The 24,132-nt window shown below is 47.2% G+C and overlaps 1 protein-coding gene across 1 annotated transcript in view; it reads left to right on the plus strand.

Annotated features, from left to right (window-relative positions):
• MYO18B (myosin XVIIIB) overlaps positions 1-24,132 on the plus strand; it is a 529,330-nt gene that overhangs the window by 232,271 nt on the left and 272,927 nt on the right. The gene's annotated exons all lie outside the window — the stretch shown is intronic.

Genomic DNA, 24,132 nt, shown 5'->3' on the forward strand with positions numbered 1-24,132 from the left:
TGCTTGTGATTTCATACATACACATACAGAGCTTTTTCTGTCAGATGCCTATGACATCCATCAGAATGTTGTATGCCATTCAATTCTATTAGTATGCTATTATGTCATTAAAAATTTGCTTAGCAGAGTCGTGAAGATTTATATGGACTGCCTTAGATGCTCTGGTGTGTACATTAGACCTTAATATGTTACTGTATGCTACTTTGAGGTTATGCGGATCAGAGCTAAGAAGCATATGTGTGGGCGGTGCTTAGGACTAGCTGTACCCACCAATCAATGGACACCACTAATCCTGCTTATTGAATTATTTTTCCAGTAGTCACTAGAGAATATGTGACCATATAGTCACAATGTGAATGAGACCATACAGTATATTCAATGGCTGCCAGTATATCCTCCAGTTTTCAAATGGGTTAAAAAAAATATAAAGTTATCAAAATAGTACTATTTAACTTCTTACATTATTATCTTTAAACAAATAAAGTAAAGGTTTATATAATATAACAAATAAACACTATTAACCCTTTCCAATCCACTGTCTGATGTCTAAAGACATTATGATTTAAGGCTATACACCTCCGATGTTGAAAGACATCGGTCGGGGTTCTCTTACTGTATATTGCCAGCCTCTCTGCTGTCAGAGCCTATCCAACGTGTCACCTCATGCAGTACTGGCTTTAGCCAGCAGATAGCGCCATTGTATAACAGCAGAAAAAGAGTAAGCCCCCTAGGAAAACCAGAATGCAAATTGCATTGGAAAGGGTTAATATTCAGATAAAAGGATATACATTTCTAAGCCGTTTTATGGTGCTGCATTTCTCTGCTGGATAAAAGTGTTGCAAGTTTCACTTATCATTTAATATTGGTATTTTATTGCAGATATTCTTATAAGCAATTATTTTTTATCTGTTTCCAAAAGGGTCCTGTACGTGTGTTAATCTTTCACACTTTTCATTGAGAATGTGAAATTTATAAGCAAACACCCAGCAAGAAACAGAGCAGATGAAAAGACTATTCATTGAGTCCCATGAATAATTTAGGCGGAGAATAGAGGGGAAAGCAGTCATCCCATGAAATGAGAGATTTAACATGCAAGCTCCTGTAGTTCTGAGCAGAATAAATACGGGAGAAGGGATTTAGTGTTCTGTCGGAGGAATATCGCTGTTGTAACAGAGTAGCAATTCCTGTTGCTTGCCATCAATATTGAAATATATATATATTATTATTAATGGCGGCTTCAGCATATGTGTTCAGTGATATTACCTCTTCTAATATCTCTAACTGCACTCTGGATAGATCAAGCTATGAAAATGTCCCTTCCCGGGATATTTAATGTCCTAAGTGTAAGACTGTTTTAGCAGCTCTGCAGAATGATGGCTGAAGCCATCCTATGAATAGCGATGGTGATGGCTCCATAGGAGACAGTCATTGTCATTAATTTATGATTTACTGATCTAAACGTGCTCATTATGTAAAAAGAGATTGGTTTTATGGTAAAAGTGCCCTATATCTTCTACTTCTATAGGTTAAATAAAGTGCTTTCCCTTTACTTAGATTTAGTTTCAGAGATCTGTTTTATACGGATGTCTTGACTCTGCAGCCTAGCTCCGATGTGATTTAACATTTATATAGAATTAATGCCAGGCGTGCAGTTAATCTTTTTTGGAAGACTACAGAATGACTGAACAGGGTAATAGGAATGAATAATAGTGGCGATATATATAGCAGATCAGAGTTAAGGGTAAGTCTTTGAATGAATGAAAAGTTGTCAAACATACTTCCCTTTGCTTGGGAACAATGTTTTATAATTTACAAGGATTTTTCACATACTGTATTTGCTGACGATCTATGCTCCCTGGTTTATGACTCAATATTTTAGGAGGACAATTAGAGATGGCAAATCTTTAATAATTCTGTTCTCAATTGATTTTCCAAAATGCAAATGACTCTGACTCACTGAAAGTCTTGAACCTGTTGATGTCATTATCTCAAATGGCAATGAATCCTGTACTGTTCACATGTTCAAAATTACATTATGGAGTAATGTTTTTAAGGCTGTACAGTATATTTTTCTGCAGATACTCGAAATGTCAGACATGATGAATGACATAATTTATATTTGGAATCCCTTGGATCAGCACTTTTTAAAAATTAGGTAACGTTTATTAAAGCACATTCAACATTTTCCATTTTCGTCCTATGCAGACAAAAAAAACGCTAATCATACTTTGTAATAACTGAAAAACAGACAAATAGACATCTCCCACCCCCTTCCCTCCTCAGCCCAGAACAGATAACTAAGTCATCCTGTATAAGTAACTAGACTGTTGTGGGAAGACATGAATTACCATCTAGTATTTAAAGTGTGAGCTGACAGCCATCTGTACCATTTATTGATAAGACATTCCATTCTCCAATATCCAGCGTGGCGTCAGTACATTAGCATGAACTAAAAGCTTTACCGAAGGAGAATAGCTGATGGGAGACTTGGTATGCCTATCCATGGACCCCAGATATCTTCAAATTTATGCATGGTGTCTCTTTTTTATGTAGTTTCTCCTCTCTAACATGATTATGCTATTTCCTTTGGCTTTAAGGTCTCTGATAGTGGGTAGATCCACTTGTATTCAGTGATAGGATCTGTCCACGAACAAGATATGGGAGATCCCAAAATTCATGGGAGTGTCTTCCATTTCTTTGTTATTAAACACAATAGGCCTACTTCAGGCTCTGCATTTAGTGTTACACCATACAATATATGGTTTAGTTTTTAGTCCCTCCTCCAAAACAAACCCAGTACTGAGCATCCCCACATCGCAGCACTTGGATGCACTCCAATTTAAAAGTGAAAGCTAGGAGTTTTAAATGTCCTATAGAGTAAAAACAACTGTGGTAGCCACTGGGCCTTACATAGGGAACCTCTAGTGGTGAGCTCCAACACATTATTCCATTGTTCTTCTGACATATTTACAAAATAGTTTTTCTATTTATTTTTAATAAAACATAGGGTTTTGTAAAGAGCTCCAACAGAAGATTTTTGTAGTAGCTGAATATTAAGTCGATTGTATGACCTGGTTATGTCAGGAGTTCAACAATGAAGTTGTTTTTGATCATCGTTGGAGTCTTTTTGCTTTGTGCTGTGTACGTGTATCTAAGTTACAGAAATTTGTGGAAGAATTTATGAGGTATGTCAAACTCTGAGCTCAGTTGTTCAAAGGATTTTAGAGCTGATTCATTTTCTATGTAATCTAAAGTGTGATTCCCTTCATCTTTCCATTTTCCTAGGTTTTCCAATCTGGAGAATTAGTTTAGGTCATTAATTTTGAATGGCCTGAATTTCCGTGTGTAAAAGAAAAAAACTATCCCTCGATCGTTCTTACCTATCCTGCTACCACCCAATATCTCTGCTCCCTTTTGCATCAAAACCTCTGGAACAGCAGGCCCACTTTGAACTCTTCTCAGACCTATCAATCACTGTCAATGGCTCCACACTCTCACCAGTTCCACAAGTTCATTGTCTTAGTGTTAGATTTGACTCTGCCCTCTCCTTCAAACCACACATACAAGTCCTCGCTACCTCCTTCCGCCTCCTTCCGCCTCAGCTCGAAAACGTCTCTTGGATTCAATATTTCCATAACCCTGAGTCAACAAAAATACTAATAGATGCCCTCATCATCTCCCGTCTAACCTATTACAACATGCTTATCTGTGGCTTCCCTTCTAATTCCCTTTTGCTCCTCCAATCCATCCTCCACTCTGCTGCCCTGCCTTTCCACCTCTCCCCTCATTATTCTCCTACCGCTCCACTCTGCCAATTCCTTTGCTGGCTACTTGAATCAAATTCAAGATATTATCAATGACATACAAGGCCATCCAAATGTTATCTCCATATATCTCTGACCTAATCTCCCTATACCTCACAGCTCGTAACCTCCAGTCCTTGCAAGACCTCTCTCTTACCCTCCACTAGTGTGCTTCTCACATGATTATCTCCAGAATTTTTCTCGTGCATCACCTATAATCTGGAACTCGCTATCTTAACCCATCTGACTCTCAACCACCCTGGGAAGCTTCAAAAGGAGCCTGAAAAGCTACCTTTTCAGACAAGCCTACAACTGATAGTCACCCTGTTGCCATCACAAGATGAGCACCTTTTACCCTCCACTATTTTCTCCCCCCTCTCTCCTGTACACTATAAGCCCTTACGGACAGGGTCCTCTCTCTCTCTGTCTCGATTTGTTACTCATTTAGTCAATATTTACTGTTAGAATCATAGAATTATAGAATGGTAAAGTTGAAAGGAATCTCCGGGGTCATCTGATCCAAGCCCCTGCTCAGTGCAGGATCACTAAATCATCCCAGACAGATATTTGTCCACCCTTTGTTTGAACACTTCCATTGAAGGAGAACTCACCACCTCCTGTGATAACCTGTTCCACTCATTGATCACCCCCACTGTCAGAAATTGTTTTCTAATATCTAATTTGTGTCTCCTCTAGAGATGAGCGAACGTACTCGTCCGAGCTTGATACTCGTTTGAGTATTAGTGTGTTCGAGATGCTCGTTACTAGAGGCGAGCACCACGCGATGTTCGAGTTACTTTCACTTTCATCTCTGAGACGTTAGCGCGCTTTTCTGGCCAATAGAAAGACAGGGAAGGCATTACAACTTCCCCCTGCGACGTTCAAGCCCTATACCACCCCCCTGCAGTGAGTGGCTGGCGAGATCAGGTGTCACCCGACTATATAAATCGGCCCCTCCCGCGGCTCGCCACAGATGCATTCTGACATAGAGGAGGGAAAGTGCTATTGGTGCCAGAGCTGCTATAGGGAGAGCAACGGTCCTTCTTAGGGCCACATTTGACCGTGTGCAGTACTGTTGAGGCTGCTTTTTGCAGTGTTGCACATTTTTTTTTGCATATCGGCTGTGCGGAGCATTGCGTCCTCAGTCTGCAGTAATTTTACATAGTATAGGGCCAGTAGTGCTGAGGCAGGGACAGTGAAAAAGGTGAAAGACATATACTGTCTATATAGGCAGTGGGCTTTTCCAAAAAAATGTGGGAAAAAACATTCTATTTGGGCTGCCTGTGACCGTCCTGAGTGTACTGCGTCTCTGCTGGGGGTAGTAGTCCTAATTAATACGCAGCCAGCTAAGTGTTACAGCAGGCTTGTGCAAAATTGTTTCCTGGCTCTGCGTTGCCCCTTACATCACCGCTGTCATTCTGTCCAGAGGGAAACAGTCTGCAGTAATTTTACATAGTATAGGGCCAGTAGTGCTGAGGCAGGGACAGTGAAAAAGGTGAAAGAAGTATACTGTCTATATAGGCAGTGGGCTTTTCCAAAAAAATTTGGAAAAAAACATTCTATTTGGGCTGCCTGTGACCGTCCTCAGTGTACTGCGTCTCAGCTGGCTGCGTATTAATTAGGACTACTACCCCCAGCAGAGACGCAGTACACTGAGGACGGTCACAGGCAGCCCAAATAGAATGTTTTTTTCCAAATTTTTTTGGAAAAGCCCACTGCCTATATAGACAGTATACTTCTTTCACCTTTTTCACTGTCCCTGCCTCAGCACTACTGGTCCTATACTATGTAAAATTACTGCAGACTGTTTCCCTCTGGACAGAATGACAGCGGTGATGTAAGGGGCAACGCAGAGCCAGGAAACAATTTTGCACAAGCCTGCTGTAACACTTAGCTGGCTGCGTATTAATTAGGACTACTACCCCCAGCAAAGTGTTACAGCAGGTTTGCGCAAAATTCTTTCCTGGCTCTGCGTTTCCCCTTACATCACCGCTGTCATCCTGTCCAGAGGGAAACAGTCTGCAGTAATTTTACATAGTATAGGGCCAGTAGTGCTGAGGCAGGGACAGTGAAAAAGGTGAAAGACGTATACTGTCTATATAGGCAGTGGGCTTTTCCAAAAAAAATGTGGGAAAAAACATTCTATTTGGGCTGCCTGTGACCGTCCTCAGTGTACTGCGTCTCTGCTGGGGGTAGTAGTCCTAATTAATACGCAGCCAGTTAAGTGTTACAGCAGGCTTGCGCAAAATTCTTTCCTGGCTCTGCGTTGCCCCTTACATTACCGCTGTCATCCTGTCCAGAGGGAAACAGTCTGCAGTAATTTTACATAGTATAGGGCCAGTAGTGCTGAGGCAGGGACAGTGAAAAAGGTGAAAGACGTATACTGTCTATATAGGCAGTGGGCTTTTCCAAAAAAAATTTGGGAAAAAACATTCTATTTGGGCTGCCTGTGACCGTCCTGAGTGTACTGCGTCTCTGCTGTGGGTAGTAGTCCTAATTAATACGCAGCCAGCTAAGTGTTACAGCAGGCTTGCGCAAAATTCTTTCCTGGCTCTGCGTTGCCCCTTACATCACCGCTGTCATCCTGTCCAGAGGGAAACAGTCTGCAGTAATTTTACATAGTATAGGGCCAGTAGTGCTGAGGCAGGGACAGTGAAAAAGGTGAAAGACATATACTGTTTATATAGGCAGTGGGCTTTTCCAAAAAAAATGTGGGAAAAAACATTCTATTTGGGCTGCCTGTGACCGTCCTGAGTGTACTGCGTTTCTGCTGGGGGTAGTAGTCCTAATTAATACGCAGCCAGCTAAGTATTACAGCAGGCTTGCGCAAAATTCTTTCCTGGCTCTGCGTTGCCCCTTACATCACCGCTGTCATCCTGTCCAGAGGGAAACAGTCTGCAGTAATTTTACATAGTATAGGGCCAGTAGTGCTGAGGCAGGGACAGTGAAAAAGGTGAAAGAAGTATACTGTCTATATAGGCAGTGGGCTTTTCCAAAAAAATTTGGAAAAAAACATTCTATTTGGGCTGCCTGTGACCGTCCTCAGTGTACTGCGTCTCTGCTGGGGGTAGTAGTCCTAATTAATACGCAGCCAGCTAAGTGTTACAGCAGGCTTGCGCAAAATTCTTTCCTGGCTCTGCGTTGCCCCTTACATCACCGCTGTCATCCTGTCCAAAGGGAAACAGTCTGCAGTAATTTTACATAGTATAGGGCCAGTAGTGCTGAGGCAGGGACAGTGAAAAAGGTGAAAGACGTATACTGTCTATATAGGCAGTGGGCTTTTCCAAAAAAATGTGGGAAAAAACATTCTATTTGGGCTGCCTGTGACCGTCCTCAGTGTACTGCGTCTCTGCTGGGAGTAGTAGTCCTAATTAATACGCAGCCAGTTAAGTGTTAGAGCAGGCTTGCGCAAAATTCTTTCCTGGCTCTGCTGTGCGTTCCGTAAGCGAAGTCAGCCTCCAACCACAGGCCAATAAGCGGCACATTTAATTACAGCGTTCTGTTTCTGCACTACTGGTAATACAGCATGCTGAGGGGTAGGGGTAGGCCTAGAGGACGTGGATGCGGGCGAGGACTCGGAGGCCCAAGTCAGGGTGTGGGCACAGGCCGAGCTCCTGATCCAGGTGTATCGCAGCCGACTGCTGCGGGATTAGGAGAGAGGCACGTTTCTGGCGTCCCCACATTCATCTCACAATTAATGGGTCCACGCGGTAGACCTTTATTAGAAACTGAGCAGTGTGAGCAGGTCCTGTCGTGGATGGCAGAAAGTGCATCCAGCAATCTATCCACCACCCAGAGTTCTACGCCGTCCACTGCTGCAACTCTGAATCCTCTGGCTGCTGCTCCTCCTTCCTCCCAGCCTCCTCACTCCATTACAATGACACATTCTGAGGAGCAGGCAGACTCCCAGGAACTGTTCTCGGGCCCCTGCCAAGAATGGGCAGCAATGGTTCCGAATTCTCTCCCACCGGAGGAGTTTGTCGTGACCGATGCCCAACCTTTGGAAAGTTCCCGTGGTCCGTGGGATGAGGCTGGGGACTTCCGGCAACTGTCTCAAGAGCTTTCAGTGGGTGAGGAGGACGATGACGATGAGACACAGTTGTCTATCACTCAGGTACTAGTAATTGGAGTAAGTCCGAGGGAGGAGCGCACAGAGGATTCGGAGGAAGAGCAGCAGGACGATGAGGTGACTGACCCCACCTGGTTTGCTAAGCCTAATGAGGACAGGTCTTCAGAGGGGTAGCAAGTGCAGCAGCAGGGCAGGTTGGAAGAGGCAGTGCGGTGGCCAGGGGTAGAGACAGGGCCAGACCGAATAATCCACCAACTGTTTCCCAAAGCGCCCCCTCGTGCCATGCCACCCTGCAGAGGCCGAGGTGCTCAAAGGTCTGGCAGTTTTTCACTGAGAGTGCAGACGACCGACGAACAGTGGTGTGCAACCTTTGTCGCGCCAAGATCAGCCGGGGAGCCACCACCACCAGCATGCACAGACATATGATGGCCAAGCACCCCACAAGGTGGGACAAAGGCCGTTTACCGCCTCCGGTTTGCACCACTGCCTCTCCCCCTGTGCCCCAACCTGCCACTGAGATCCAACCCCCCTCTCAGGACACAGGCACGAGTGCCTACCGGCCTGCACCCACACCCTCACCTCCGCTGTCCTCGGCCCCATCCACCAATGTCTCTCAGCGCACCGTCCAGCCGTCGCTAGCGCAAGTGTTGGAGCGCAAGCGCAAGTACGCCGCCACGCACCCGCACGCTCAAGCGTTAAACGTGCACATAGCCAAATTGATCAGCCTGGAGATGCTGCCGTATAGGCTTTTGGAAATGGAGGCTTTCAAAGGCATGATGGCGGTGGCGGCCCCGCGCTACTCGGTTCCCAGTCGCCACTACTTTTCCCGATGTGCCGTCCCAGCCCTGCACGACCACGTCTCCCGCAACATTGTACGCGCCCTCACCAACGCGGTTACTGCCAAGGTCCACTTAACAACGGACACGTGGACAAGCACTGGCGGGCAGGGCCATTATATCTCCCTGACGGCACATTGGGTGAATTTAGTGGAGGCTGGGACCGAGTCAGAGCCTGGGACCGCTCACGTCCTACCCACCCCCAGAATTGCAGGCCCCAGCTCGGTGGTAGTATCTGCGGCGGTATATGCTTCCTCCACTAAACCACCCTCCTCCTCCTCCTCCTACGCAACCTCTGTCTCGCAATCAAGATGTGTCAGCAGCAGCACGTGGCCAGCAGTCGGTGTCGCGCGGCGTGGCAGCACAGCGGTGGGCAAGCGTCAGCAGGCCATGCTGAAACTACTCAGCTTAGGAGAGAAGAGGCACACGGCCCACGAACTGCTGCAGGGTCTGACAGAGCAGACCGACTGCTGGCTTGCGCCGTTGAGCCTCCAACCAGGCATGGTCGTGTGTGACAACGGCCGTAACCTGGTGGCGGCTCTGCAGCTCGGCAGCCTCACGCACGTGCCATGCCTAGCCCACGTCTTTAATTTGGTGGTTCAGCGCTTTCTGAAAAGCTACCCACGCTTGTCAGACCTGCTCGGAAAGGTGCGCCGACTTTGCGCACATTTCCGCAAGTCCCACACGGACGCTGCCACCCTGCGCACCCTGCAACATCGGTTTAATCTGCCAGTGCACCGACTGCTGTGCGACGTGCCCACACGGTGGAACTCTACGCTCCACATGTTGGCCAGGCTCTATGAGCAGCGTAGAGCTATAGTGGAATACCAACTCCAACATGGGTGGTGCAGTGGGAGTCAGCCTCCTCAATTCTTTACAGTAGAGTGGGCCTGGTTGGCAGACATCTGCCAGGTCCTTGGAAACTTTGAGGAGTCTACCCAGGTGGTGAGCGGCGATGCTGCAATCATTAGCGTCACCATTTCTCTGCTATGCCTCTTGAGAAGTTCCCTGCAAAGCATAAAGGCAGACGCTTTGCGCTCGGAAACGGAGGCGGGGGAAGACAGTATGTCGCTGGATAGTCAGAGCACCCTCCTGTCTATATCTCAGCACGTTGAGGAGGAGGAGGAGGTGGAGGAGCATGAGGAGGAGGGGGAAGAGACAGCTTGGCCCACTGCTGAGGGTACCCATGCTGCTTGCCTGTCATCCTTTCAGCGTGTATGTCCTGAGGAGGAGGAGGATCCTGAAAGTGATCTTCCTAGTGAGGATAGCCATGTGTTGCATACAGGTACCCTGGCACACATGGCTGACTTCATGTTAGGATGCCTTTCTCGTGACCCTCGCGTTACACGCATTCTGGCCACTACGGATTACTGGGTGTACACACTGCTCCACCCACGGTATAAGGAGAACCTTTCCACTCTCATACCCGAAGAGGAAAGGGGTTCGAGAGTAATGCTATACCACAGGACCCTGGCGGACAAACTGATGGTAAAATTCCCATCCGACAGCGCTAGTGGCAGAAGGCGCAGTTCCGAGCAAGACTGTGTCACCGCTCCCCAGTCAAGTCTGAGTCGGCGGGAGCACTGTAAAAGGATGGTGAGGGAATACGTAGCCAATCGCACGACCGTCCTCCGTGACGCCTCTGCCCCCTACAACTACTGGGTGTCGAAGCTGGTCACGTGGCCTGAACTTGCTCTGTATGCCCTGGAGGTGCTTGCTTGTCCTGCGGCTAGCGTCTTGTCAGAGAGCGTGCTTAGTGCGGCTGGGGGAATCATCACGGATAAGCGTACACGCCTGTCAACCGACAGTGCCAACAGGCTTACACTCATAAAGATGAACAAAGCCTGGATTTCCCCAGACTTCTCTTCTCCACCAGCGGACAGCAGCGATACCTAAGCAATACGTAGGCTGCACCCGCGGATGGAAGCATCGTTCTCTATCACCACCAAAAACGGGGACCTTTTAGCTTCATCGATCTGTGCATTATATTCATCCTCCTCCTCCTGCTCCTCCTCCTGAAACCTCACGTAATCATGCCGAACGGCCAATTTTTCTTAGGCCCACAAGGCTCAGTCATATAATTTTTGTAAACAATTTTTATACGTTTCAATGCTCATTAAAGCGTTGAAACTTGCACCTGAACCAATTTTTATTTTAACTGGGCTGCCTCCAGGTCTAGTTACAAATTAAGCCACATTAATCAAAGCGATTAATGGGTTTCACCTGCCCTCTTGGTAGGGCATGGGCAATTTTTCTGAAGTACATTAGTACTGTTGGTATACCAATTTTTTGGGGCCCTCGCCTACAGTGTAATCCAATTAATGTTTTTGCCCACCTGCATTAAAGCTGACGTTACATCAGCTGTGCTGGGCACTGCAATGGGATATATTTATGTACCGCCGGTGGCTTCCTGGCACCCACCCGTGCTGTCGGTCCACACGGAGTTGTAACTGCATGTGTCCACTTCTAAAGAACCCCAGTCTGACTGGGGCATGCAGTGTGGGCCGAAGCCCACCTGCATTAAACATGACATTACCTCAGCTGTGCTGGGCACTGCAATGTGATATATTTATGTACCGCCGGTGGGTTCCAGGGAGCCACCCATGCTGTCGGTCCACACGGAGTTTTAACTGCATGTGTCCACTTCTAAAGAACCCCAGTCTGACTGGGGCATGCAGTGTGGGCCGAAGCCCGCCTGCATTAAACATGACATTACCTCAGCTGTGATGGGCAATGCAATGGGATATATTTATGTACCGCCGGTGGCTTCCTGGCACCCACCCATGCTGTCGGTCCACACGGAGTTGTAACTGCATGTGTCCGCTTCTAAAGAACCCCAGTCTGACTGGGGCATGCAGTGTGGGCCGAAGCTCACCTGCATTAAACATGACATTACCTCAGCTGTGCTTGGCACTGCAATGGGATATACTTATGTACCGCTGGTGGGTTCCAGGGAGCCACCCATGCTGTGGGTCCACAGGGACTTCACAATAGGGAGTTGTACCTGCCTGTGTCTATGAATTAAAAACCCCGGTCAGGTTGGGGTATGCAGTGTGGGCCGAAGCCCACCTGCATTTAATCTGACGTTAGCTCTGCTATCCAGGGCACTGCAATGGGATACATTTATGTACAGCCGGTGGGTTCCAGGGAGCCACCCATGCTGTGGGTGCACACGGAATTCCCATTGCGGAGTTGTACCTGCCTGTGACTATTTATAAAAAAATGCGGTCTGACTGGGGCATGCAGACACCTTGACAGAATGAATAGTGTGTGGCACATAGGTTCCCCATTGCTATGCCCACGTGTGCAGCTCCAGATGGAGGTGGCACTGGATTGGAAATCTCATTGCTTCTGTACAGCATTGTGGGCTATCGCCCCGCCCCTTTTAAAGAGGGTCGCTGCCTGGCCCTGCCAACCCTCTGCAGTGTGTGCCTGCGGTTCCTCCTCATGGCAGACGCACTTATAAATAGACATGAGGGTGGTGCGGCTATGAGGCCAGCGTGTGGCATGAGGGCAGCTGAAGGCTGCGCAGGGACAATTTGGTGTGAGCTGTGGACACTGGGTTGTGCAGGGGGGGGGGGTTGGGCAGCATGTAACCCAGGAGAAGTGGCAGCGGAGTGTCATGCAGGCAGTGATTGTGCTTAGTTGCAGGTAGTGTGGTGCTTAGCTAAGGTATGCATTGCTAATGAGGGCTTTTCAGAAGTAAAAATTGTTGGGGGGGGGGGGCCCACTCTTGCCGCTATTGTGGCTTAATAGTGGGACCTGGGAACTTGAGATGCAGCCCAACATGTAGCCCCTCGCCTGCCCTATCCGTTGCTGTGTCGTTCCCATCACTTTCTTGAATTGCCCAGATTTTCACAAATGGAAATCTTAGTGAGCATCGGTGATATACAAAAATGCTCGGGTCGCCCATTGACTTCAATGGGGTTCGTTATTCGAAACGAACCCTAGAGCATCGCGAAAATTTCATCCCGAGTAACGAGCACCCGAGCATTTTGGTGCTCGCTCATCTCTAGTCTCCTCCTTTTCAGTTTCACCCCATTGCTTCTAGTCTTTCCTTGTGCAGATGAGAATAAGGCTGATCCCTCTGCACTGTGACAGCCCTTCAGATATTTGTAGACAGCTATTAATTCTCCTTTCAGCCTTCTTTTTTGCAAGCCAAACATTCCCAGATCCTTTACCCATTCCTCATAAGACATGATTTGCAGACCGCTCACCATCTTGGTAACTCTTCCCTGAACTTGCTCCAGTTTGTCTATGTCTTTTTTAAAGTGGGGTGCCCAGAACTGGACACAGTATTCCAGATGTTGCTGTTTTATATATGTAGTCATATCCGCAGTTTATATATAGTGCAATGTAGTTTAACCCTATAGTCCAGTTGTACAGCGCTTTGAAATTGATAGTACTTTAAAAATAAATGATAAGAATAATTGGATGACTTCCATTCTTTAAAGTGTAAAAACTTAATTAGGATTGGGTGGAGGGAACTCCTAGAGGCAGCAACCTAGTTGTCATTCTGTCGGCCCTTTCAGGAGTGAATAATGGTGGCAATGTGTTTTTGTCAAACATGCTGCCTATCTATGCTGCAAAGAATTCTCCTGGATTGGGGTCCTTTGTCATTTTGATGTCCTTTTGAACATGCACTATTTGATCTTCTACTTCATTTACTCTTTCAACCATTTCTTTAACTTTGTCATTAGTGTTATGAATTTTCTGCTTTATGAGAGATACCACTTTTTTTAAGGCTTTCCATATCTCCAGTTAAACTCGCCAGTGTGGATTTTCACAGATTAAAAGCAATAAAAACACCTCCAATTGTGGGCACTTTGTTTGGCTTATTAACTGTGTCATTATCCTCTGATGATTATGTATGATTAGGGTATACCTTTCCTTACAGGCTGTTATTCTGAAGTGAAGAGCCTGCAGAGTGTGCCACATCAGTTAGTGCATGCGCCATGCTGGACCTTGTATTCTCTCCTCTGTTGCATTACAGCCTTGTTTCTGGTTCTAGTAGTTGGTTTTGGAGGGACTGTTTGCTCCTTCTTGGCAGCAGCTGCCACTTTGCTGTCTCAAGCTGGCATTTTCAGCCGCGCCACCATGTTTACAGAGGTGACCTTACCACCCACCTTTACTTTGTCCTTCTTCTTAGTCATAGCATGCTGGTGTGCAGGCCAGGTGTGTTCACCTGAAAAAATATGTGAAAGCATCTACCCTCCCCCCCCCCAAAAAAAATTATATTAAAAAGTCCTAACTACAATTTGGAAAAAGGAGCAAATCATGAAAAAAATTAACAAATTCTGCAATGGTCCACTCAAAGTTCTGATCTCAATCCAATTTGCACTTACCTAAACTGTGGTTGCATAATTACAGCGTGTTACAAAATATATTCATCAGAAATAGCATTACATCTACATGATATCACGTAGGACCCCCATCATGCTGCCAAAAAAATGGTTACCAAACCGTCAAGGCATTGACTCCGCAAATCCTGTGAAGGCGTCCTGTGGTATCTGCAGGAAGACTTCAGTAGTAGATCCTTTAACTCCTGCAAGTTTGCAGATAGGGGCCTCCAAGGATCACACAGATTGGGGTTTGGCTCTTGTTAATTTAGAGGACAAGTCAATACCGTGAATTCGTTGACCTATTCATGAAAACATTCTTGAAGAATTTTCAGTAGTAAGGCAGGTCACATTATCCTGTTGGCAGAGGCCACTGCTATTAGGGAATACTGTTACCATAAAGGGGTGTACCTGGTCTGTAGCAATTTTTAGGTAGTAGCATTCACATGGATGCCAGGACCCAATGCTTCCTCGCAAAACATTGCCCAGAGCATCACACTGCCTCTGCTGCCTTGTCTTTTTTTAAGAGTGCATCCTGGTTAGGGTTGCCAACCATTCATGAATTTCTGGACATTCCATAAAAATAGAGATCATCATAATTTGACCCTGATCAAAGTGACTCAGATCCTTACACTTGGCCATGTTTCCTGCTTCTAACTAGAGATGAGCGAGTATACTCGCTAAGGCACATTACTCGAGCGAGTAATGCCTTAGTCGAGTATCTCCCCGCTCGTCTCTAAAGATTCGGGGGTCGGGGAGCGGCGGGGGAGAGCGGGGAGGAACGGAGGGGAGATCTCTCTCTCCCTCTCTCCCCCCCCCGCTCCTCCCTGCTGCAACTCACCTGTCACTGGCGCCGGCCCCCGAATCTTTAGAGATGAGCGGGGAGATACTCGGCTAAGGCACTACTCCCTCGAGTAATGTGCCTTAGCGAGTATACTCGCTTATCTCTACTTCTAACACATTAACTTCAAGAATTGACTGTTCACTTGCTGCCCTATATATCCAACCCATTGAAAGGTGCCATAGGCAGAAGATAATCAACGTTATTCACTTCACTAGTCAGTAGTTTAATGATTTGACTGATCAATGCATTTGGCTAATACTGATGGTGTATAATACCCTATAGGGAATATCAAAAATGACTTTGATTCTTTGTTTTTCCAACAAATTTTAGCTACAAGCTACACTATTATTAAAATAAATAGAATGCACTGTTAAATATTCAAGAGCTATTAAATCTGGTAATGAATAATGCATTCCCACATGCCATTCCAGGCAAAGCTGTCAATAGCCATGTACTGGGATGTTTAAGATATCTTTTTTCTTTTTGCTGAACTCAATATTATCGTCATGTGCTTTTTACGGTATACCGAATATGCTGCTCACAGTCAAATATACATAAAGAGATATATGCAAATACCATCTTTTAAAACTAAGTGTAGGTTCATGTACCTACAATTGCAAATTTTCTTAAAGGGACACTGCATTCTATTTCCAGAAAATAAGGCTTATTCTTAAGACATAGGAAAATGGTATCACTATCTATTTGCTTCCTTCATGAATTCCTCATGACATTCAAGGTCTCTGCTTGCAGTTATTCAGTGTGTCCTGGTCAATTGTGTCCTGTGATGATCACACAGGTACTATATTGTAATCAGACTTGCACCCATGTGTCCATAATATCCTGATGGACAGATTTGTATCCAATGTAAGTGCAGTAAAGAAAGTCCCAGGTGAATGACTGCAAACAGAGAAGAATTCATGCCAAAAGACATCAGGATTGTCAGAATAGTCCTATCAATACACCAGAGTAAAGTTATAATAGAACAAAGAAATTTGCTTTGAAATCCTGTGTTCTTTACACATTTTTAGAATTTTTGGCAACATCATAATCTGTAATCCTTATTTTTTTCCATGATAAAAATAATTTTCTTATAATCAGCATTTACAATTAACATTAGGTGACTTTTTATTTTCCATTTTGCTCAAGGACTTTCGTAAGAAGCATCTGCAGTCCTCATTTCAAGTTTATCATAAATTGTATGGAGATTGAGCCATTCGGAAAAAAAACTTTCATTCATAGGTACAACAATCATTCCTATATCAGTTATACGAGGGGGCGCTGACAAGTCTTTGGCTTTGTGTTCTTTTTTTGTTTCTATGGTAACGAATGTTACATTACATGAAAGCCTTATGTGTCTTATATATGTTTTCAAAATGTTGTGTTTGTAGCTTATGACAACAGTGATCTAGGCACGCAGGAAAACAAAATGGCGGAGTCTAAGGCGATATTCACAGCAAATGAGAGCAGAGGAGTGATAAAATTCTTGTTTCTGCAAGGAAAGTCCGCGAAGGATATTCATGGTGATATGTCGCAGCCATGGGGGGATCAATACCCTTCATGTTCTACAATTAAGAACTGGGTTGCCAAATTTAAAACGGGCCACTTCAGCACCAATGATGAGGAACGTCCTGGACGAGCAAGAGAGGTGGTTGTTCCAGAGATCGTTGATGCTGTGCACAACCTCATACTGAAGAATCAGCGAATTTCAGCTTTAGGAATAGCAGACATCATGGGGATTTCTCGTGAACGTGTTTGTGTCATTATCCATAAACATTTGAACATGAAGCTATCTGCAAAATAGGTCCCCAAATGTTTGACAACAGATCAGAAAAGCATACGAGTAAAAACTTCCCGGGCCATTTGTCAGCGTTTCCGGACTGATAAGAACTTCCTGGATCGACTGATCACTATGGATGAGACCTGGATTTATTTGTATGACCCTGAAACCAAGGAGCAGTCAAAAGAGTGGAGGCACAGTGGTTCTCCTCACCCAAAGAAGTTCAGGGTGCAAAAATCAGCCACTAAGGTGATGGCGTCTGTGTTCTGGGATAAGGAGGGCGTGCTGCTAGTGGACTACCTTCAAAATGGTTCCACCATCAATGCAAGCTATTACATTGAACTTTTGGACCAATTGAAGGCAGCTCTGAAGGCCAAAAGGCGCGGCAAGCTGTCCAAAGGAATCTTGTTCCTACAAGACAACGCCTCCGCTCACACTGCACAAGCGACCACAGCAAAACTGGTGGAGCTAGGCTTCCAGCTGGTTGACCACCCACCTTATTCACCAGATCTAGCTCCCTCCGACTATCATCTGTTTCCAAACCTGAAGAAACACCTCAAGGGTATCAAATTTCGCACCATTTCTGATGCCATGGATGCTACGGATGACTGGTTTGAGGCACAACCGAAATCCTTCTTTTTGCAAGGCTTACAGAACTTGGAATACCGTGTAAGAAGTGTGTTGACATCAGTGGAGAGTAGGTGGAATAAATGTAAAGTTTCATCTTCCTATCTCGTTTTTTTCTGGATAAAGCCAAAGACTTATCACCACCCCCTCGTATATGTCAGAAACAGAAATACTGTATTTTCCCTGTACTGATAATTAGCTAAATGTGATGTTTTTAGAGATGAGCGAGCACCAAAATGCTCGGGTGCTCGTTACTCGGGATGAAAATTTCACGATGCTCGAGGATTCGTTTCGAGTAACGAACCCCATTGAAGTCAATGGGCGACTCGAGCATATTTGTATTTCGCCGATGCTCGCTAAGGTTTCCATTTGTGAAAATCTGGGCAATTCAAGAAAGTGATGGGAATGACACAGCAACGGATAGGGCAGGCGGGGGCTACATGTTGGGCTGCATCTCAAGTTCCCAGGTCCCACTATTAAGCCACAATAGCGGCAAGAGTGGGCCCCCCCCTCCCAACAATTTTTACTTCTGAAAAGCCCTCATTAGCAATGCATACCTTAGCTAAGCACCACACTACCTCCAACAAAGCACAATCACTGCCTGCATGACACTCCGCTGCCACTTCTCCTGGGTTACATGCTGCCCAACCCCCCCCCCCCCCCTGCACGACCCAGTGTCCACAGTGCACACCAAATTGTCCCTGCGCAGCCTTCAGCTGCCCTCATGCCACACACTGGCCTCATGCCACACCACCCTCATGTCTATTTATAAGTGCATCTGCCATGAGGAGGAACCGCAGGCACACACTGCAGAGGGTTGGCACGGCTAGGCAGCGACCCTCTTTAAAAGGGGCGGGGCGATAGCCCACAATGCTGTACAGAAGCAATGAGAAATATAATCCTGTGCCACCGCCATCAGGAGCTGCACACGTGGGCATAGCAATAGGGAACCTATGTGCCACACACTATTTATTCTGTCAAGGTGTCTGCATGCCCCAATCAGACCGCGTTTTTTTATAAATAGTCACAGGCAGGTACAACTCCGCAATGGGAATTCCGTGTGCACCCACAGCATGGGTGGCTCCCTGGAACCCACCGGCTGTACATAAATGTATCCCATTGCAGTGCCCTGGACAGCAGAGCTAACGTCAGATTATCTGCAGGTAGGCTTCGGCCCACATTGCATGCCCCAACCTGACCGGGCTTTTTAATTCATAGACACAGGCAGGTACAACTCCCTATTGTGAAGTCCCTGTGGACCGACAGCATGGGTGGGTGCCAGGAAGCCACCGGCGATACATAAATATATCCCATTGCAGTGCCCATCACAGCTGAGGTAATCTCATGTTTAATGCAGGTGGGCTTTGGCCCACACTGCATGCCCCAGTCAGACTGGGGTTCTTTAGAAGTGGACACATGTAGTTACAACTCTGTGTGGACCGACAGCATGGGTGGGTGCCAGGAAGCCACCGGCGATACATAAATAAATCCCATTGCAGTGCCCAGCACAGCTGAGGTAATGTCATGTTTAATGCAGGTGGGCTTCGGCCCACACTGCATGCCCCAGTCAGACTGGGGTTCTTTAGAAGTGGACACATTTAGTTACAACTCCGTGTGGACCGACAGCATGGGTGGCTCCCTGGAACCCACCGGCGGTACATAAATATATCCCATTGCAGTGCCCATCACAGCTGAGGTAATGTCATGTTTAATGCAGGTGGGCTTCGGCCCACACTGCATGCCCCAGTCAGACTGGGGTTCATTAGAAGTGGAGACATGCAGTTACAACTCCGTGTGGACCGACAGCATGGGTGGCTCCCTGGAACCCACCGGCGGTACATAAATATATCCCATTGCAGTGCCCATCACTGCTGAGGTAATGTCATGTTTAATGCAGGTGGGCTTCGGGCCACACTGCATGCCCCAGTCAGACTGGGGTTCTTTAGAAGTAGACACATGCAGTTACAACTCCGTGTGGACCGACAGCATGGGTGGGTACCAGGAAGCCACCGGCGGTACATAAATATATCCCATTGCAGTGCCCAGCACAGCTGAAGTAACGTCAGCTTTAATGCAGGTGGGCAAAAAATTAATTGGATTACACTGTAGGCGAGGGCCCCAAAAAATTGGTGTACCAACAGTACTAATGTACCTCAGAAAAATTGCCCATGCCCAACCAAGAGGGCAGGTGAAACCCATTAATCGCTTTGGTTAATGTGGCTTAATTTGTAACTAGGCCTGGAGGCAGCCCAGTTAAAATAAAAATTGGTTCAGGTGCAAGTTTCAACGCTTTAATGAGCATTGAAACGTATAAAAATTGTTTAGAGAAATTATATGACTGAGCCTTGTGGGCCTAAGAAAAATTGCCCGTACGGCGTGATTACGTGAGGTTTCAGGAGGAGGAGCAGGAGGAGGAGGATGAATAGAATACACAGATTGATGAAGCAAAAAGGTCCCCGTTTTTGATGGTGATAAAGAACGATGCTTCCATCTGCGGGTGCAGCCTACGTATTGCTCAGGTATCGCTGCTGTCCGCTGGTGGAGAAGAGAAGTCTGGGGAAATCCAGGCTTTGTTCATCTTGATGAGTGTAAGCCTGTCGGCACTGTCGGTTGACAGGCGGGTACGCTTATCCGTGATGATTCCCCCAGCCGCATTAAACACCCTCTCTGACAAGAGGCTAGCCGCAGGACAAGCAAGCACCTCCAGGGCATATAGCGCGAGTTCAGGCCACGTGTCCAGCTTCGACACCCAGTAGTTGTAGGGGGCAGAGGCCTCACCGAGGACGGTCGTACGACCGGCTACGTACTCCCTCACCATCCTTTTACAGTGCTCCCGCCAACTCAGCCTTGACTGGGGAGCGGTGACACAGTCTTTCTGGGGAGCCATAAAGCTGGCAAAGGCCTTGGAGAATGTTCCCCTGCCTGCGCTGTACATGCTGCCTGATCTCTGCACCTCCCCTGCTACCTGGCCCTCGGAACTGCGCCTTCTGCCACTAGCGCTGTCGGATGGGAATGTTACCATCAGTTTGTCCGCCAGGGTCCTGTGGTGTAGCATCACTCTCGAACCCCTTTCCTCTTCGGGTATGAGAGTGGAAAGGTTCTCCTTATACCGTGGGGCGAGCAGTGTGTACACCCAGTAATCTGTAGTGGCCAGAATGCGTGTAACACGAGGGTCACAAGAAAGGCATCCTAACATGAGGTCAGCCATGTGTGCCAGGGTACCTGTACGCAACACATGGCTGTCCTCACTAGAAAGATCACTTTCAGGATCCTCCTCCTCCTCCTCCGGCCATACACGCTGAAAGGATGACAGGCAAGCAGCATGGGTACCCTCAGCAGTGGGCCAAGCTGTCTCTTCCCCCTCCTCATGCTCCTCCCCCTCCTCCTCCTCAACGCGCTGAGATATAGACATGAGGGTGCTCTGACTATCCAGCTACATACTGTCTTCCCCCGCCTCCGTTTCCGAGTGCAAAGCGTCTGCCTTTATGCTTTGGAGGGAACTTCTCAAGAGGCATAGCAGAGGAATGGTGACGCTAATGATTGCAGCATCCCCGTTCACCATCTGGGTAGACTCCTCAAAGTTTCCAAGGACCTGGCAGATGTCTGCCAACCAGGCCCACTGTTCTGTAAAGAATTGAGGAGGCTGACTCCCACTACGCTGCCCATGTTGGAGTTCGTATTCCGCTATAGCTCTACGCTGCTCATAGAGTCTGGCCAACATGTGGAGCGTAGAGTTCCACCGTGTGGGCACGTCGCACAGCAGTCGGTGCACTGGCAGATTAAACCGATGTTGCAGGGTCCGCAGGGTGGCAGCGTGCGTGTGGGACTTGCGGAAATGTGCACAGAGCTGGCGCACCTTTCCGAGCAGGTATGACAAGTGTGGGTAGCTTTTCAGAAAGCGCTGAACCACCAAATTAAAAACATGGGCCAGGCATGGCACGTGCGTGAGGCTGCCGAGCTGCAGAGCCGCCACCAGGTTACGGCCGTTGTCACACACGACCATGCCCGGTTGGAGGCTCAGCGGCGCAAGCCAGCGGTCGGTCTGCTCTGTCAGACCCTGCAGCAGTTCGTGGGCCATGTGCCTCTTATCTCCTAAGCTGAGTAGTTTCAGCACGGCCTGCTGACGCTTTCCCACCGCTGTGCTGCCACGCCGCGCGACAGCGACTGCTGGTGACGTGCTGCTGCTGACACATCTTGATTGCGAGACAGAGGTTGCGTTGGAGGAGAAGGAGGAGGAGGGTGGTTTAGTGGAGGAAGCATACACCGCCGCAGATACCAGCACCAAGCTGGGGCCCGCAATTCTGGGGGTGGGTAGGACGTGAGCGGTCCCAGGCTCTGACTCTGTCCCAGCCTCCACTAAATTCACCCAATGTGCCGTCAGGGAGATATAGTGGCCCTGCCCGCCTGTGCTTGTCCACGTGTCCGTTGTTAAGTGGACCTTGGCGGTAACCGCGTTGGTGACTGCGCGTACAATGTTGCGGGAGACGTGGTCGTGCAGGGCTGGGACGGCACATCGGGAAAAGTAGTGGCAACTGGGAACCGAGTAGCGCGGGGCCGCCGCCGCCATCATGCTTTTGAAGGCCTCCGTTTCCACAAGCCTATACGGCAGCATCTCCAGGCTGATCAATTTGGCAATGTGCACGTTTAACGCTTGAGCGTGCGGGTGCGTGGCGGCGTACTTGCGCTTGTGCTCAAACAGTGGCGCTAGCGACGTCTGGACGCTGCGCTGAGAGCCATTGCTGGATAGGGCCGAGGACAGCGGAGGTGAGGGTGTGGGTGCAGGCCAGGAGACGGTAGTGCCTGTGTCCTCAGAGGGGGGTTGGATCTCAGTGGCAAGTTGGGGCACAGGGGGAGAGGCAGTGGTGCAAACCGGAGGCGGTGAATGGCCTTCGTCCCACCTTGTGGGGTGCTTGGCCATCATATGCCTGCGCATGCTGGTGGTGGTGGCTCCCCAGCTGCTCTTGGTGCGACAAAGGTTGCACACCACTGTTCGTCGGTCGTCAGGCGTCTCTGTGAAAAACTGAAAACTGAGGCCAATGGGGTCGCCTCTGATACAGTGCTACAACTCACAAGATTCATTCTCACACACAATTATTTCTCCTTTGGCAAAGAGAAATTCCTGCAACTCACAGGGACTGCCATGGGCAGTAAAATGGCACCGCAATATGCCAACCTTTTTATGGCAAAACTGGAGAGTGACTTTCTGGCCTCTTGCCCCAGCAAACCATTGGCCTACTTCCGCTACATTGATGACATCATGATCATCTGGACCAACACCGAACAAGAATTAATAAAATTCCATGAAAGATTCAATGCATTCCACCCCACCATAAACCTGACATTAAACTACTCGCATACAGAAATCAACTTTTTGGACACCACCATAAAGATTTCAAATAACTCAATACAGACATCCCTGTACCGAAAACCGATTGATCGGCCCACATACCTCAGATGGGACAGTTTCCATCCTAAACACATCAAAAAGTCCATTGTCTACAGCCAGGCCATCAGATACAACCGGATCTGCTCCAACCCAACAGACAGAGAGGAACATTTGTACCATCTTAAAAGGACATTTATAAACCAGGGCTACCATCCCACCTCAATTGATGACCAAATCACCAGAGCCACCAGGATACCCAGAAGTCAACTACTCCAATACAAGGAGAAGGAAAGAAACAATCGTGTGCCTCTAGTAGTGACCTACAATCCGCAACTAGAGGTACTAAGGAAAACCGCAAGAAAACTCCACCATACCCTGCACAAGGATGACCGTCTGAAAACCATATTCCCGGACCCTCCGCTTCTGTGTTACAGGCAACCTCCTAACTTGAGGAACTTTATAATCAGGAGTGCATTACCCTCTGACACACAAAAAGGAACTTATCCCTGTAATGTAAGGAGCTGTAAGACCTGCTCACATGTACTGACTGCGGACAGGATACGGATCCCCAACACACAGCAGGACTATAAGATCCAGGGGACATTCACATGTTCCTCGTCCAATGTTGTGTACCTGATCATGTGCAGTAAATGTCCTGTTGGGGGTCTTTATGTTGGAGAAACAGGACAGAAACTCAAAGCCAGGATGAGATCTCATCGCCACACGATTGAACACAGAAGAAGAGAATTACCTGTGGCCGAGCACTTCTCTAACCATGGACATGACATAGGAGATATGAGAGTTTTGATATTGAAGGGTGGTTTCAAGTCACAAAACCACAGAAGAATTTGGGAATATAAATTGATAACAACCTTTGACACGCTGAATACTGGGTTAAATTATTCCCCAGGATTTATGCGTGAATGGGAAGTGTGAGACTTGATTGCACAGATAAGACCCCCATCAACAGTAATTCAGGGACCATAAACTTTCACTCCCTTATCAGTATTTAGCTAAAAATGTTTGTGTATCTCTTATAACAATTCGAGCCTGTTGACCTTTTCCCCCCCTCCAACAGTAATTTAGAGACCATAAAACTTTCACTCCGCTATCAGTGCCTAGACAAAAAAAGTTTGTTTTCTGGTTTGCAGAATTCCTTTTAAGTGCGAACCAATCACATCCATATCTGCGCCTTTTCATAAGTATGTATGTTATAAGTGTGTATAAATATGCATGCCTCTTCAGATCCAATCCATTTAAGCCGGAAGAAGTACCCTGCGTTGGTACGAAAGCTCGCTATTATTACATCATGTATTTTTGTTAGCCATTAAAAGGTATCATATCTACAAGATTACGTCGTTTCTCTTGCTGAGAACAATCACATTTTGCTCTACTGGCTAACACGGTACCAGATCTTTGTTTTCATTATACCTAATGGAGGATACCAGAAT

This window comes from Eleutherodactylus coqui, chromosome 5 (assembly GCF_035609145.1).
Source record: "Eleutherodactylus coqui strain aEleCoq1 chromosome 5, aEleCoq1.hap1, whole genome shotgun sequence".
NCBI lineage: Eukaryota > Metazoa > Chordata > Amphibia > Anura > Eleutherodactylidae > Eleutherodactylus > Eleutherodactylus coqui.